The sequence below is a fragment of the Aquarana catesbeiana genome, unplaced genomic scaffold (genome assembly GCF_042186555.1).
Source record: "Aquarana catesbeiana isolate 2022-GZ unplaced genomic scaffold, ASM4218655v1 unanchor229, whole genome shotgun sequence".
NCBI classification, from domain to species: Eukaryota; Metazoa; Chordata; class Amphibia; order Anura; family Ranidae; genus Aquarana; species Aquarana catesbeiana.
The window spans coordinates 677,611-695,124 of NW_027362656.1; the positions used below are offsets into that span (position 1 = coordinate 677,611).

Sequence of the window (17,514 nt, forward strand, 5' to 3'; positions counted from 1 at the left end):
ATCTAATGACCATAATGCAGTATTGCACTAATTGAGGTATTTCAGGAAAAAAACCCGATTATGGCCACTAGATGGAGCTGATGATCATAGGAAGTCACTGTGTTGAAATCAAAGCCAGAAATTGTAACAGCTGGATGAATGATTGTCACATTAGTCCAATATTTTTTTTTGAAAAATAGACCTCTTATTTTCCTTATTTATCTTCATACTAATACCTGAGATCATACTCATACACTTATCAGTACAGTACACACTGAAGGATATAACTTAAATAAGCCAAAACTATAATGCCCCGTACACACGGTCGGATTTTCCGATGGAAAATGTGCGATCGGAGCGTGTTGTCGGAAATTCCGGCCGTGTGTGGGCTCCATCGGACATTTTCCATCGGATTTTTCGACACACAAAGTTTAAGAGCTGGCTATAAAATTTTCCGACAACAAAATCCGATCGCGTCAATTCCGACCGTATGTGGACAATTCCGACGCACAAAGTGCCACACATGCTCAGAAGAAATTCCGAGACGGAACAGCTCGGTCTGGTAAAATTAGCCTTCGGAATGGATAGAGCACTTTCATCACACTGCAATGTAAAAAATGGTTTAATACAGCGCACTCTCTTCTTCTTTATAATGTGAGAAGAATGAAGTAGTTTTGCTGCTCATATTCACACAGACTTCTCACAAACTTCTTTCTTTATTATTTATCGTGATTCCCTCAATATATTTTGATTTGACACATCTGACCAAAAATCTTTTTTTTTTGGTTTTGTATTTTTTTTCAAGGCTGATATTTTTTTTATTTTTATTTTTTTTTTACTCCAGAATATTTTTGTGTGTGTTTTGTGTGTCAAGTTACCACAACACCATTGATATCTTGTATTATTTAATCTCGAGATTGCTTGGTGTTGGTGTCCCTTGTTAATTTCACATTGTATTTTTGAAATGTACCTGAATCCTCACAAACAAACTGTCCTTTTTGATGGAAAATACACATAGGCAAGTATAATTGAAACAAAAATTCCTTTATTAAGGGCTCAGAACCAAACAAAGAGGGAGGCAATGCTGGAGAAACAGCAGAAATTGGCAAAGCCTTGGACCCCCAGGGCAGACATCAATTATTTTACTGCAAAATCGGTGGCCTGAGGAGTCCATATATAAGGGAGTGCAGTCTGGTCCCGAAGTCCCAGAGATCATGAAAGCGGCAGATGACATGTATGTCCCCAGGCTGTGGTCATACAAGAGCCTGCATCTTTTGCCAGACCAGACTGAGCCCAGGGTCATCACTCTCTGGTGGTCTTTCCACGCTTCCTTCCTGGCTGTGGCTCTGGTGTTGGAGATGTGGCAGGAGGAGGAGTAGGACCTGGAGGAGGAGGAGTAGGACCTGGAGGAGGACTATGTGTAAGGTCACAAATGTGGGTAGCACATGTTATTTGGCCCCTCAACCCCTTATTGAGAGCTTCCAAAATTAAGGACTCACACAGGAGTCATTGGCCCTCCTCCATCTGCATCATTTTGCTGGCAGTTATGCCAGCAAAGTCCTCCTCCACACTGCGGGGGGTTCTCAGGGCCTCTGTAGCCTTCCAAAAGAGGCCTATGGCAGCCTCCTCCAGGTTACTCCTCTTCCTGCCACTTTGTCTTTGAAGGTGTAGGGGAGGGACTTGGGTATTGGGCAGCCTGCTTGGCCCGGCCACCTCCTGGCTGAGACTTCCCTGTGTATGAAAAAGGGACATGGTTTTAGTTTTTGCATCATCAATCATAAATTAGTACTCCAAACTAACATCTAGTTAACATCATCGATTGGACAACCAGCAATATTTAGAAGAATGCTATACCTGGCTCAAACTGGGCTCCTCCACATGTTGCTGCCTGGAAGGCCCAGGTTGGGCATCAGAAGCCTCAGCTGGGGGGGAAGGAAGACTGGAGAGTGCTGGCCTGGGTTCAGTCTGACCTGCCAGAAAATGCAGCCTGTCATAGTACCACAGTCTGGGGACATAAATGTCATCTGCAGCTCCTGATCTCTGGGAATCCTGGACCTTCTTGTGCTCCCTTAGATAAGTGCTCCTCAGGCCACCAATTAGGATCTTCAAATAGGTGATGTCTGCCGTGGGGATCACCGTCTTCACAAATTCCAACAAATTATCCAGCGCTGCCTTCCTCTTTGTTTGGTTCTTATATTCAGGGTGGTTTATCTGCCACAGACAAGGCAGCTCCCTGAACATATCAATGAAGATTGGCATAAAGTCCTTATCTTTCAAGATATCCATTTTCACTGCAAGACACAACACAAGACAAACCCTAATGTCAGCCTAAAGTCTTCTAAACTTGTGCAAATACAGGCCTCAATCTAGAAGCAGTATAGGCCCAATGTTAAATCTTACCTTCGCAATCACAATCAGCGCCTCCGTTACTCCTTCCTCTGCTCACAGATCGTACGTACTACGCACGCGTGTTACGCTTTATAGACACTGCGCTTGCGTGAAACTCTGCCCTACCCTGATGTTCTTTCTAGTCTATTCCCCACCCCTTCTCGTTCATGGCAGTGGGGAAGAGCACATGGCGGGGTCAGAGCAGGTGTCTGATAATTACACCAATGAGGAGGAGGAGGAGGAAAGCCCGGAGCCAGAAACATCCCGATCCAGAAGGAGACGATTTAAGGCATCAAATATGTCCTTTGGGGAGATGTTGGAGATGGTCGACATCCTGAAGAGGGAAGACTATGAGGGGAAGTATGGACCTTACCCCAACCCCAATGTCCAAAAGGCCAAGATCATGGCGAAAGTGGTCAAAAATCTGCACCGGAATTTCGGGGTACATTGTTCGAAAGATCAGCTCAGGAAACGGTGGTCGGACCTGAAATTAAGAGAGCACAAGCAGTACAGAAAGATCTGGAGAGTGCTGCAAAAAAGTAAGTAGTTTTGCTGTGTTCCTATTCTTTTTATGTTTATTACGTTCGTGCTGCTCCATGTGCTTTTCTTAACTGTTATCCAGTTTAAAATGTCAACTTTCATGTTCATGGGCACATTATTCGTTCGTCAAACATTTTTCTTTCGGCCTAGAAAACACCATTGTTTTGTCCATATGCATTTGCCCACATTTTTTAGGGCCTACTTATCTTAAAATAATTTGGTTGTGTAGATGGGTTTGCTACTAGAATGAAATGCAAACTAGATTCTGTGTAAGGAGAGGACACTCAGCAGCTGTTTACACATCTGGACGCTGGAGCACTAGTGTGGGACACAAGAACACCCTTTTTATTAGGGGGTCCACACAGGTGCTCCAGTGTATACTATAGGGGTGTCTCCATCTGTGAAGCTTGTACAAAACAGGTAAAGTATTGAAGATTGACAAAGGACAAGAAAAATGCAACATCTTGGAACTCTGCCAAAACAGACAGTTGTACCCCACTTCTAAGCAATGTTTCATGTTTATAGTTCTGCCATCAAATATCTGTATGCTAAGTATAACTATTTTTTTTAACATAAGGGATAAAAGACTCGGAGGACACCCCTCATCTGAGGAGACCACAGATCCCCCACCTCTGGAAGAAGGGGAAATCCACCCAAAACAAACAGAGCAGGGAGAGTTTAAAACCCCTCCAAATTCCTTTGGTTTTTTGTGTGATAAAAATTTTTGACATTTTTTGAAAAATTTGAGAAAAGCCAAATTTTTAAGATGCACACAGTGTGTCAACATGTGCTATCTGCCATCACGGGAGATCAATGGATGCGTTTTTGGGGTTCAACCCCTTCCTCTATAATAAAGTATATGTGCATCTAAAGTTGTGTGCATCTTCAAAATTTGGCTTTTCCTGGGGTGACTTCACCCCATCTGAATGCAATATCAAACACAGTTTGTAAATACTCATGTCTGAAATTGCCTTCAAGTTCTACCAAAAGTGAACTTTGTAAGTTCAAGATTTGTGCCTTTCTTGTTGGTTTTAAACATGCCTGTTTTATCTTAAATGGACATTTCTATTTTTTCTAATGTGACACCAAAAATTGTTATACAACAAACATGTTGGTTTGTTTTAAAAACCTTTTCTAAATGCACATGTGATTGTTCTGGTATTAAAAAGATTGTTAATCAAGAATGTGTGGATTATTGTCTCAACGCTACAACACTTTTGTGGTGCTCTAATTGGTGTTTTCTGTGACAATGGGTGTTATTTCCTAAGGGAAAATCCACTTTGCACTACAAGTGCAGTTTCAACTGCACTTGTAGTGCAAAGTGTCTTTGCCTTTAGTAAATAACACCCAACAGTGCTTTGGAAGGTTACACAATCATGCCATTTTCAGGACTCACCACAGTTCTATCAGGGTCAGCTAAAACAAACACAAGCAGTAAATGTCACCAAAGATTTGAGTAGTTATTTGTTTTTTTTAATTAGAAAACGTTTTCAGACATTGTCTGGCATATTGATAACCCCCCTACCCGCAAAGTATTCAAGGTATCTTAGCCGAACATCACGGCACTCGGGGGGGCAAGCCAGAATGGCCACTTTCAAGCGCTGTCAGGGTTGTTTCATTTTGAAGTCCAGCCTCAGGCCCAACTGAGCCAGCATAGTTGGCAGAATGTTGCCGTAAAAAGTTGTGTAGAACACAGCACGCCAGAATTATATGATTCAGTTTATACTCCACCATATGTATGGGTGTAAGAAATAGGCGGAGCCGGCTGGCCATGATTCCAAACGTGTTCTCCACCACTCTTCTGGCTGTGGCCAGCCAGTAATTAAAAACCCTCTGGTCCGGGGTGAGGGTCCTCATTGGGAATGGCTGCATAAGATGGTCCCCCAGCGCAAACGCTTCATCCGCAACGAAGACGAATGGGAGTCCTTCCACATTGTCTTCTGGAGGTGGCAAGTCCAAGCTGCCATTCTGGAGATGCCTGTAGAACTCCGTCTGGGCGATGACTCCACCATCGGACATCTGGCCATTCTTCCCCACGTCCACATACAGGAACTCATAAGTAGCCGACACCATCGCCAACATCACAATACTATTGAACCCCTTATAATTATAATAGTACGACCCCAAGTTGGGTGGTGGGACGATGTGGACGTGTTTCCCATCAATTGCCCCTCCACAGTTAGGAAAGTCCCACCGCTGGGCAAAGTGGGAGGCCACAGTCTGCCATTCCTGTGGCGTGGAATAAAACTGTGGAGTCAAACCAAAAAAAAACAATTATTAATTTTCCACATAAACAGGGAAAGCAGATTAGACACAAACATTCTTGGCCAACATCAAGATAACATTTATTTGAGGGAGTTTTTAAAGACCAAAGTATAAGGTACACCTATCAGATTCCACCTCCCCCCCACTCATGGGCCATTTCTTAAATTATAGGGGGGGGCTCTTGGACAGGTAACACTCTCCACTTCATTGAGAGATGAATGCCTAAATAATGGGTATTGCTTTGAACAGCCCCTCCTTAGTTACACTATTGGCAGCCCACTGGACAGGTAAGAAGTGTCAATACAAAGATATAAATACACATTGTACACATTTGAGCACATTTGGACATTCTGCTTTTACCTATCAAGATAATAATAGGATACAAAAACTTTAAACAGTACCATTTGAAAGTATACAGGCAGGCCCTTGCACTACATGCTTTGGGGAATTCATCCATAAATCTGACCACAAAAGAGATGGGTATAGTGTGTATGGGTTTGGCAAAGTCAGCAGATAGATGATTGAGGATAGATAGAGAATTGGTATCAGCTGACTTAGCAGTTGGGGGGAGGGAGGGTTAAAAATGATTTGGGGACACTCAAAAAAAGCCTCTGGCACTCTGCCTGAATTTAAAGCACAAATCACATTTATAAACATTTTAGGGGGTATTTAGGGTAAAGCACTATATGGAGCTGATAAAATACATTGTTAAGTGACTACATGAGGTGAATATAGGGGCAGGAGACCATGCTGGGGAGGTAAGTGAAGGCAAATATGTATGAAGGACAACAAAAATAATAACCTAAAAATCCAGCATGCATGAGGACAAAGGGGACATTCACAGCATATTAAAATCATGGTAATTAGGGAATGTGGAAAGAAATACAATATATTATCAAACATTATATACAATAAAATGTGATGTCAAAGGATAAAAATCTTACCTTAATATACTCCTTCTGCAGGACCTGGATGATGGCAGAACAGGTCTCTGGGATAATGATCCCCAGAGCCTGGGGGGAGATGCCTGTCGAGAACTTGAGGTCCTGCAGGCTTCTCCCCATCGCCAAGTACCGCAGGATGTCGACGAGCCTCTGCTCCGGAGTGATTGCTTGGCTCATGCAGGTATCGTGCCTGCTGATATAGGGGGTCAGCAAAGCCAACAAACGGTGAAATACGGGGTCCATCATCCTGAGAAAGTTCCTGAAATCATCAGGATTATTCTCACGGATCTCACGGAGAAAAGGCATGTGACAGAACTGGTCACGCTGGAGCAACAAATTCTTGGTGCATGAACTCCTCCCCACCCTGTTCATGGACTGGACCTGTGTCAAGGTAAGGACCCCAACACAAAGCCCCCGCACAGCACAAACTCTACGAGGAGTACGTATACGCAACATGGCTAGAAAACGGTCGGCTGCTCAGAACGAATTAACAGAACACACTGAAGAACAGCAAGGCCTGTGAAGAGCGACCTGAAAAACAGTAACGAACGAACAAGAACACAATGACAGAGTCACGTGTAGCTTGCTGCACGCACTGAAGAGCAGATACAAACCCACAAGCATAAACTGAACAGCAGAAAACGATCTGAAAACCACGAGTCTGAAAAAGCGCGAATCGTCTCTCACCAAACTTTTACTAACACGAGATTAGCAAAAGGAGCCCAAAGGGTGCCGCGCTTGGTTCTGAACTGGCCTTTTCTAGTCTCGTCGTACGTGGTGTACGTCACCGCGTTCTTGGCGAGCGGAAATTCTGACAACTTTGTGCGACCGTGTGTACGCAAAACAAGTTTGAGCCAACATCCGTCGGAAAAAATCCATGGATTTTGTTGTCGGAATGTCCGACCGTGTGTACGGGGCATTAGACTAATCATTGATTTAAAATGAGAAATACTATGTTTGGACTTTAGATGGCGCTAAGTATAATAGCAATTATCTCCAGCTAGTGGCAAACGTAGTATTTTCTATTTTAAATCAATGGAAATTATTCGACCAGCAAATAGCCAATTAAACTCCATTTTCCCCTCATTCGCATAAAAGGAATGTACATGTATTTTCATTGGGTGAATTATTATATAAATTATTTACGAATAAACCCCTAAATGTCAGGAGACATTTATATAAAGATGGGAAGTCGGGATGAACTTCGAGTTCGAGTCGAACTCATGTTCGACTCAAACATCGGCTGTTCGCGGAACAGCGACCAATTTGGGGTGTTCGCGGCAAATTTGAAAGCCGCAGAACACCTTTTAAAAGTCTATGGGAGAAATCAAAAGTGCTAATTTTAAAGGCTTATATGCATGGTATTGTCATAAAAAGTGTTTGGGGACCTGGGTCCTGCCCCAGGGGACATGGATCAATGCAAAAAAAAGTTTTAAAAACTGCAGTTTTTTCAGGAGCAGTGATTTTATTAATGCTTAAAGTGAAGCAATACAAGTGTAATATTCCTTTAAATTTCGTACCTGGGTGGTGTCTATAGTATGCCTGTAAAGGGGCGCATGTTTCCCGTGTTTAGAACAGTCTGACAGCAAAATTACATTTCAAAGGAAAAAAAGTCATTTAAAACTACTTACGGCTATTAATGAATTGCCGGTCCGACAATACACATAAAAGTTCATTGATAAAAACGGCATGGGATTTCTCCACAGGGGAACCCCGAACCAAAATTTAAAAAAAAATGGCGTGGGGGTCCCCCTAAATTCCATATCAGGCCCTTCAGGTCTGGTATGGATATTAAGGGGAACCCCGGCCAAAATTTTTAAAATAAATGGCGTGGGGTCCCCCAAAAATCCATACCAGACCCTTATCCGAGCAGGCAACCTGGCAGGCCACAGAAAAAGAGGGGGGGACGAGAGAGCGCCCCCCCTCCTGAACCGTACCAGGCCACATGCCCTCAACATTGGGAGGGTGCTTTGGGGTAGCCCCAGACCTGAAGGGCCTGGTACGGAATTTAGGGGGACCCCCTACGTCATTTTTAAAAAAAATTTTATGAACTTTTATGTGTATTGTCGGACCGTCAATTCATTAATAGCCGCGAGTAGTTTTAAATGACTTTTTTTCCTTTGAAATGTCATTTTGCTGTCAGACTGTTCTAAACATGGGAAACATGCGCCCCTTTACAGGCATACTATAGACACCCCCCAGGTACGAAATTTAAAGGAATATTACACTTTTATTGTTTCACTTTAAGCATTATTAAAATCACTGTTCCCGAAAAAAAGGCCGTTTTTAAAACTTTTTGTTGCATTGATCCATGTCCCCTGGGGCAGGACCCAGGTCCCCAAACACTTTTTATGACAATAACTTGCATATAAGCCTTTAAAATTAGCACTTTTGATTATTCATGTTCGTGTCCCATAGACTTTAACGGTGTTCGCGTGTTCAAACAAATTTTTTGCCTGTTTGCATGTTCTGCTGCTAACCGAACAGGGGGGTGTTGGGCTCATCCCTAATGGGAAGTATGTAGCAGATAAATGAATAGACCTCCTAGCAATGTTATTACCAGGCTGCAGCTAGGAGGAGCTCTAATGTTTAGAGTGTGACCACAGCAGAGTGATGCCATTTAGCTCACATTAACCCTTTCACTGCCAGAGCTGGTTTTGCATTATTTTTGCACACATGGTAAAATGCATATTTTGGGCCCGAAGATTAAATAAAAACCCCAAACATATATTTTCTGAAAGCAGAGGCCCTGGAGAATGAAATGGTGGTAATTGTTAAGGTGTTCCTCGTACACAAATGTCACCTTCATATCTGTGTTTATTTTCTACTTTCCCCCATTTTCTATGGTGTGATCTTTTCTACAATACTCTGTTATAATAATGGAACACGTGTATCGTATTGTACACAAATTAATAATGACTCCGCCTCCACATTCCAGACAAGTGATCATCCTGACCAATTGGATTTCTTCCTTACTATTTCCCGATTCTATGACTGCAATCTTGTCATAAGTAACATTATAAAAAAAATATGTATTAAATGAAAAAAAATATTCTGTGTGTCGGGGGAATGAGGAAAATCTTTGGTACCCAAAATTGCTCATAGATGATGCTTTAAAGCCTTTACAGGTCATCAGGTTAGAGATAACCAGAAATAATGGCCCAGAGTGCAGTGGTCAAGAAGTCCAGGCATATACAGTCCTGTGTATACAGTGCGGTGGTCAGGAACATGTCATATACAGTCCTGTGTATAGAATGTGGTGGTCAGGAACATGTCATATACAGTCCTGTGTATAGAGTAGACTATTAGAACCATGTCAGTCATATAGTCACTAGTAGAGATGAACGTTTAAGGTGTTAGATGTGGAGGATCATGATAGCTTCCAACTGTCAATAGTTACTTAGTATACAGAAGCTGATTGCACCCTTACCAACTGCTGAGGTCACCTGGCCCATTCACTTACGTGGTTGGAAATTACTGGTCAGGTGATAAAATAGGAGAGGAATGGAGTGGGTTACCATTGCCTAAGTATGACCACATGGCCATATCTGGGCGATGATGTCACCACTGTTAGGGATGAGCTTCGAGTTCGAGTTGAACCCATGTTAGACTCGAACATTGCATGTTCGACCGTTCGTCGAATTGCGAACATTATGGGCCGTTTGCGCCAAATTCGAGTGACTCGTCACAGCCCATAATTCACTGCGGCATCGCAGTGCATTGCTGGCTGATGATTGGCCAAGCATGCGGGTCATAGTGCATGCTTGGCCAATCACAGCGCCGCCTGTACAGAGAGCCATAATTGGCCAAAGCCACGGTGGCTTTGGCCATTTATGGCTCAGGGGGTTTAGTACACGCCCCACACTATATAAGGCCTACGTGGCAGCCTTGTGTAGTGTGTTGCGGCGGAGAGATAGACAATGAGACAGTGTCATTTGATTTAAATTAGAGTAGTCAGGCGAGTCAGTTAGCTGCACTTACAGTGTATTGTGTATATATATATGCATCCTAGGTGTTGTGTATATATATATATATATATATATATATATGTATATATATATATGTATATATTTTTATATATTTATATATATATATATGTACTGTATTCAGTTTAGCTAGATCCGTTCCTGTTATTCCCTTCCTACTGACAAGCAGGCAGGTGTTTTTACAGTATTTACAGCTACCTGAAGAAAATTGCTGGTGTTCTTCTGATCCTATTAGTACCACAGGCAGGCAGCTGCAGTATTTACAGTTAGTGTAGTGCGTCCTCTGCACAGTGTGCACCTAAAGCTACCTGAAGAAAATTGCTGTTGTTCTGATCCTATTAATACCACAGGCAGGCAGCTGCAGTATTTACAGTAATGCCCTGTACACACAATCGGACATTGATCGGACATTCCAACAACAAAATCCATGGATTTTTTCCAAAGGATGATGGCTCAAACTTGTCTTGCATACACACGGTCACACAAAGTTGTCGGAATTTCCGAACGCCAAGAACGCGATGACGTACACCACGTATGACAAGACTATAAAAGGGCAGTTCAGTACCAAGGGCAGCACCCTTTGGGCTCCTTTTGCTAATCTCGTGTTAGTAAAAGTTTGGTGAGAGACGATTCGTGCTTTTTCAGACTCGTGGTTTTCAGATCGTATATTTCTGCTGTTCAGTTTGTGCTTGTGGGTTTGTATCTGGTCTTCAGTGCGTGTAGCGAGTTCCCATTGATTTGTCATTGTGTTCTTGTCCATTCGTTACTGATTTTCAGGTCGCTCTTCACGGGCCTTGCTGTTCATCAGTGCGTTCTGTTACTTCGTTCTGACCAGCCGACCATTTTTTAGCCATGTTGCGTCTACGTACTCATCGTAAAGTTCGTGCTGTGCGGGGGCTTGGTGTTGGGGTTCTTACTTTGACACAATGAACCATGAACAGGACGAGGAGGAGTTCATGGACCAAGAATTGGTTGCTCCAGCATGACCAATTCTGTCACATGCCTTTGCTCCACGAGATCCGTGAGAATAATCCTGATGATTTCAGGAACTTTCTCAGGATGACGGACCCCGTATTTCACCATTTGTTGGCTTTGCTGACCCCTTATATCAGCAGGCAGGATACCTGCATGAGGCAAGCCATCACACCGGAGCAGAGGCTAGTCGCCACCCTGCGGTACTTGGCGACGTGGAGAAGCCTGCAGGACCTCAAGTTCTCGACAGGCATCTCCCCCAGGCTCTGGGGATCATTATACCAGAGACCTGTTCTGCCATCATCCAGGTCCTGCAGAAGGAGTATATTAACCACTTAAGGACCAGCCTCGTTTTGGATTTTAAGTGTTTACATGTTTAAAACACGTTTTTTTGCTAGAAAATTGCTTAGAACCCCCAAACATTATATATGGTTTTTCTTCTAACACCCTAGAGAATAAAATGGCGGTCATTGCAATACTTTTTTTTGCACTGTATTTGCGCAGCGGTCTTAAAAGTGCACTTTTTTTGGAAAAAATTCACTTTTTTGAATAAAAAAATAAGACAACAGTAAAGTTAGCCCAATTTTTTTTTTATATTGTGAAATATAATGTTACGCCAAGTGAATTGATACCCAACATGTCACGCTTGAAAATTGCACCCGCTCGTGGAATGGCGTCAAACTTTTACCCTCAAAAATTGCCATAGGCGACGTTTAAAAAATTCTACAGGTTGCATATTTTGCGGTACAGAGGAGGTCTAGGGCTAGAATTATTGTTCTCGCTCTACCGGTCGTGGTGATACCTAATATGTGTGGTTTGAGCACCGTTTTCATATGCGGGCCCTACTCGCATATGCGTTCACTTCTGCGCGCAAACTCGTCGGGACGGGGGGTTTTTAAAAAAAAAAATTTTATTTTTATTATTTATTTTACAATATTTTATTTATTTTTACACTGTTTTTAAAAAAAAAATTGTGTCACTTTTATTCCTATTACAAGGGATGTAAACATCCCTTGTAATAGAAAAAAGCATGACAGGACCTCTTAAATATGAGATCTGGGGTCAAAAAGACCTCAGATCTCATATTTACACTAAAATGCAATAAAAAAAAAGTCATTTAAAAAAATGACATTTGAAAAAATGTGCCTTTAAGAGGCGTGGACGGAAGTGACGTTTTGACGTCGCTTCCGCCCAGCAGTGTCATGGAGATGAGTGGGCGCCATCTTAGCCTCACTTGTCTCCAGGCACAGGACGGGGACAGATGCGATCACATCCGCCGCTAAGGGCGGCTCTGGTAAGTGGCGGAGGGCACAGATCGCGGCGGGAGGGGTGGCCCTCTCCCGCCACCAATAAAAGTGATCTCGCGGTGAATCCGCCGCAGGGACCACTTTTATCTGAAAGCCGGCCACCGCACGAAAACGGGGATACCAGGGTTATGGCAGCTAGCTGCTGCCATAACAACGATATCCCCGTTCAAAGTTTGGACGTACATCGTCGTGCGGCGGTCGGTAAGTGGTTAAGGTAGGATTTTTATCCTTTAGCATCACATTTTTCTGTATTTAATGTTTGATAATATATTGTATTTCTTTCCTCATTCCCTAATTACCATGATTGTAATATGCTGTGAATGTCCCCTTTGTCTTCATGCATGCTGGATTTAAAAAAAAATGAATTTTGTCCTTCATACATATTTGCCTTCACTTACCTCCCCAGCATGCTCTCCTGGGCCTATATCCACCTCGTCTAGTCACTTAATGTATTTTGTCAGCTCCATAGTAGTGCTTTACTCTAAATACCCCCTAAAATGTGTAAAAATGTGATTTGTGCTTTAAATTCATGCAGAGTGCCAGAAGTTTTTTTTTTTGGGTCGCAAAATTATTTGGAACCCTCCCTCCCCCCAACTGCTAACTCAGCTTATACCAATCATCTATCTGCTGACTTTGCCAAACCCATACACACTATATACCCACCTCTTTTGTGGTCAGATTTATGGATGAATTTCCCAACGCATGTAGTGCAAGGGCCTGCCTGAATACTTTCAAATGGTACTGTTTAAAGTTTTTGTATCCTATTATTATCTTGATAGGTAATAGCAGAATGTAAAAATGTGCTCAAATGTGTACAATGTGTATTTATATCTTTGTATTATGACACTTCTTACCTGTCCAGTGGGCTGCCAATAGTGTAACTAAGGAGGGGCTGTTTAAAGTAATACCCATTATTTAGGCATTCATCTCTCAATGAAGTGGAGAGGGTTACCTGGCCAAAACATCTCCCCCCCCATAAAATTTATAAAATGGCCCATGGGGGGGGGGAAATCTGATAGGTGGACCTTATACCTTTGTCTTTAAATACTCCCTAAAATAAATGTTATACTGATGTTGGCCAAGAATGTTTGTGTCTAATCTGCTTTCCATGTTTATGTGCAAAATGAATATTTTTTTTCTTGTTTGATGCCACAGTTTCCTTCCAACCCACAGGAATGGCAGACTGTGGCCTCCCACTTTGCCCAACGGTGGTACTTTCCTAACTGCGGAGGGGCAATTGATAGGAAACACATCCACATCGCCCTACCACCCAAATCGGGGTCATACTATTACAACTACAAGGGGTTTAATAGTATTGTGATGTTGGCGGTGGTGTTGGCTACTTACGAGTTCCTGTATGTGGACGTGGGGAAGAATGGCCGGATGTCAGATGGTGGAGTCATCACCCACATGGATTTCCTGAGGCGTCTCCAGAATGGCAGCTTGGGCTTGCCACCTCCAGAAAACAATGCGGAAGGACTCCCATTCATCTTTATTGTGGGTGAAGCATTTGCGCTGGGGGACCATCTTATGCGGCCATTCCCTATGAGGACCCTCACCCCGGACCAGAGAGTTTTTAATTACCGGCTGGCCAGAGCCAGAAGAGTGGTTGAGAACACGTTTGGAATAATCGCCAGCCGGTTCTGCCTATTTCTTACACCGATACACATGGCGGAGTATAAACTCAATCACATCATCCTGGCTTGCTGTGTTCTCCACAACTTTTTAATAAGAAATTCTGTGAACTATGCTGGCTCAGTTGAGCCTGAATCCAGAATGAATCTCAATGAACCAATCCTGATGGCGCTTGAAGCTGGCCATCCTGGCTTGCCCTCCCAGAGTGCCCGTGCGGTCTGTCTAAGATACATTGAATACTTTGCGGGTAGGGGGGCCATAAATATGCCAGACAATGTCTGAGACCTTGACTGAAATTTGGGGAGTCGTGAAAATGGCTTGATTCTGTAAAATTATAAAGCACTGTTGGGTGTTATTTACTAAAAGCAAAGACACTTTGCACTACAAGTGCACTTGAGACTGCACAGAAACTGCGCTTGTAGTGCAAAGTGGATTTGCCTTTAGTAAATAACCCCCATTGCCACTGAAAACAACAATTTTACAAAAAAAAATGCTTTTGAGCATTGAAAGAAGAAGCCACACATTGTTGATTATCAATCTTTTTAATCCAAGCACAATCACATGTGCATTTATAAAAGGTTTTTAAAACAAACCAACATGTTTGTTGTATAACAAATTTTAGGTCACATTAATAAAAGTAGAAATTTCCTTCTAAGGTAAAACAGGCATGTTTAAAACCAACAAGAAATACACAACTCTGGAACTTACAAAGTTCAACTTTTATAGAAATTGAATGCAATATCAGACATGAGTATTTATAAACTGTGTTTGATATTGCGTTCATATGGGGTGAAGTCACCCCTGAAAAAGCCAAATTTTGAAGATGCATACAAATTGCAGAATGTCAACATGTGCTAGCTGCCATCATGGGGGATCAATGGACGTGTTTTGTGGGTGCAACACCTTCCTCTCAGCTACTTTAATATTGAGGAAGGGGTTGCATGCCCAAAAGCGTACATTGATCTCCAGTGATGGCAGATAGCACATGTTGACACACTGGGCTGATTTATAAAGCATTTGCGCCATGACTTGCGGTGCACGCCGATGCGCAAATTACATTTTCGTATTTACAAAGCTTTTGCGCCGGTAACACAGCGCGATCCCCCATTTCCTATTCTCTTCCCGGTGCAAGGGAAGAGGTGATCTGTACGCCACTATAGACCTGGTGCACGGCATGTTTAACTTCAAATTTAAACAAGCTGGAAGTGCCAATAATATGGGGGTGATGTGGGGAAGTGTTGTACTAACTGCCCAAGTCACAAATATGGCCAATATAGAATGAGAAAGTGACTTTCTCGGAACAAGCCGGCAGCGCCGGCAAATACATTTAAATTGCGGGAGGTGAATTTATACACTGCGCATGCTCAAACAGCATTTGCGCTTGTTCAAATACTTTAGTTCAGTGCGCCGGCAAAATATTAGTAAATGTCAGGCAACGTAAAAACATTTGCATAGGTTGAACGGGCGCACCTCTGTTTTTTTTTTTTTTTAACGCTGGTTCTCTTCGTGTGGCTCTAATGAAATGTCGGTCCGGCAAAACACATACAAGTTCATTGATAAAAACAGCATTAAGAAAACAAACACAATTCAGAAAAAAAAATGCGTGGGGTTCCCCCAAAAATCCATACCAGGCCCTTCAGGTCTGGTATGGATTTTAAGGGGAACCCTGCGCCAAAAAAAAAAAATTGGCGTGGGGTCCCAAAAATCCACACCAGACCCTTATCCGAGCACGCAACCTGGCAGGCCACAGGAAAAGGGGGGGTGATAGAGCGCCCCCCGTCCTGACCATGCCTCATGCCCTCAACATTGGGAGGGTGCTTTGGGGTAGCCCCCCAAAGCACCTTGTCCCCATGTTGATGAGGACAAGGGCCTCATCCCCACAACCCTGGCCGGTGGTTATGGGGTTCTGCGGGCAGGGGGCTTATTGGAATCTGGAAGCCCCCTTTAACAAGGGGACCCCCAGATCCCGGCCTTCCCCCCTGTGTGAAATGGTAAGGAGGTACAAAAGTACCCCTACCATTTCACAAAAAACTGTCAAAAAATGTTAAAAATGACAAGAGACAGTTTTTGACAATTCCTTTATTTCTTCTATCTTCTTTCTGCTATCTTCCTTCGGTTTCTCCCTCCATCTTCTTCTTCTGGTTCTTCCTCCGGTGTTCTCATCCAGCATCTCCTCCGCGGAGGGCCGCTCTGCATCCATGGCATGGAGGGAGCCTCCTGCTCTTCTCTTCATCTTCTTCTCTTCTTCATCCTCTTCTCTTCTTCATCTTCTTCTCCGGGCCGCTCCGCACCCATGGTGGCATGGAGGGAGGCTCCCGCTGTGTGACGCTTCTCCTCCTTTGACGGTTCTTAAATAACGGGGGGCGGGGCCATCCGGTAACCCCGCCCCCTCTGACGCACGGTGACTTGACATGACTTCCCTGTGACATCATGGGGAATGCCACATGGAAGTCCTGTCATGTCCCCGTGCGTCAGAGGGGGGCGAGGTCACCGGGTGGCCCCGCCTCCCACCGATATTTAAGAACCGTCAGAAGAGGAGAAGCGTCACACAGCGGGAGCCTCCCTCCATGCCACCATGGGTGCGGAGCGGCCCGGAGAAGAAGAGAAGAAGATGAAGAAGAGAAGAAGATGAAGAGAAGAGCGGAAGCCTCCCTCCATGCCATGGATGCGGAGCGGCCTGCCGCGGAGGAGATGCTGGACGAGAACCCCTGGAGGAAGAACCAAAAGAAGAAGATGGAGGAAGAAACCGAAGGAAGATAGAAGAATGAAGATAGAAAATAGAAGAAATAAAGGAATTGTCAAAAACTGTCTCTTGTCATTATTAACATTTTTGACAGTTTTTTTGTGAAATGGTAGGGTTACTTTTGTACCCCCTTACCATTTCACACAGGGGGGAGGGCTGGGATCTGGGGGTCCCCTTGTTAAAGGGGGCTTCCAGATTCCGATAAGCCCCCCGCCTGCAGACCCCCACAACCACCGGCCAGGGTTGTGGGGATGAGGCCCTTGTCCTCATCAACATGGGGACAAGGTGTTTTGGGGGGCTACCCCAAAGCACCCTCCCAATGTTGAGGGCATGTGGCCTGGTACGGTTCAGGAGGGGGGGCGCTCTCTCGTCCCCCCCTCTTTTCCTGCGCCCTGCCAGGTTGCATGCTCGGATAAGGGTCTGGTATGGATTTTTGGGGGGACCCCACGCGTTTTTTTTTTAAATTTTGGCCGGGGTTCCCCTTAATATCCATACCAGACCTGAAGGGCCTGGTATGGAATTTAGGGGGACCCCCACGTCATTTTTTTTTTTAATTTTGGCCGGGGTTCCCCTTAATATCCATACCAGACCTGAAGGGCCTGGTATGGAATTTAGGGGGACCCCCCACGACATTTTTTTGTTTTAATTTTGGTTCGGAGATCCCCTGTGGGGAATTCCCATGCCATTTTTATCAATGAACTTTTATGTGTATTGTCGGACCGGCAATAGCCGCCATAGCCGCGAGTAGTTTTAAA

General features: G+C 43.8%; 1 protein-coding gene and 1 pseudogene across 1 annotated transcript in view; one reads left to right on the plus strand and one right to left on the minus strand.

Moving 5' to 3' along the window:
• The window catches only part of LOC141121752 (uncharacterized), a 617,570-nt gene that overhangs the window by 162,454 nt on the left and 437,602 nt on the right, over positions 1-17,514 (minus strand). The gene's annotated exons all lie outside the window — the stretch shown is intronic.
• LOC141121739 (uncharacterized) overlaps positions 1-17,514 on the plus strand; it is a 473,317-nt pseudogene that overhangs the window by 109,769 nt on the left and 346,034 nt on the right.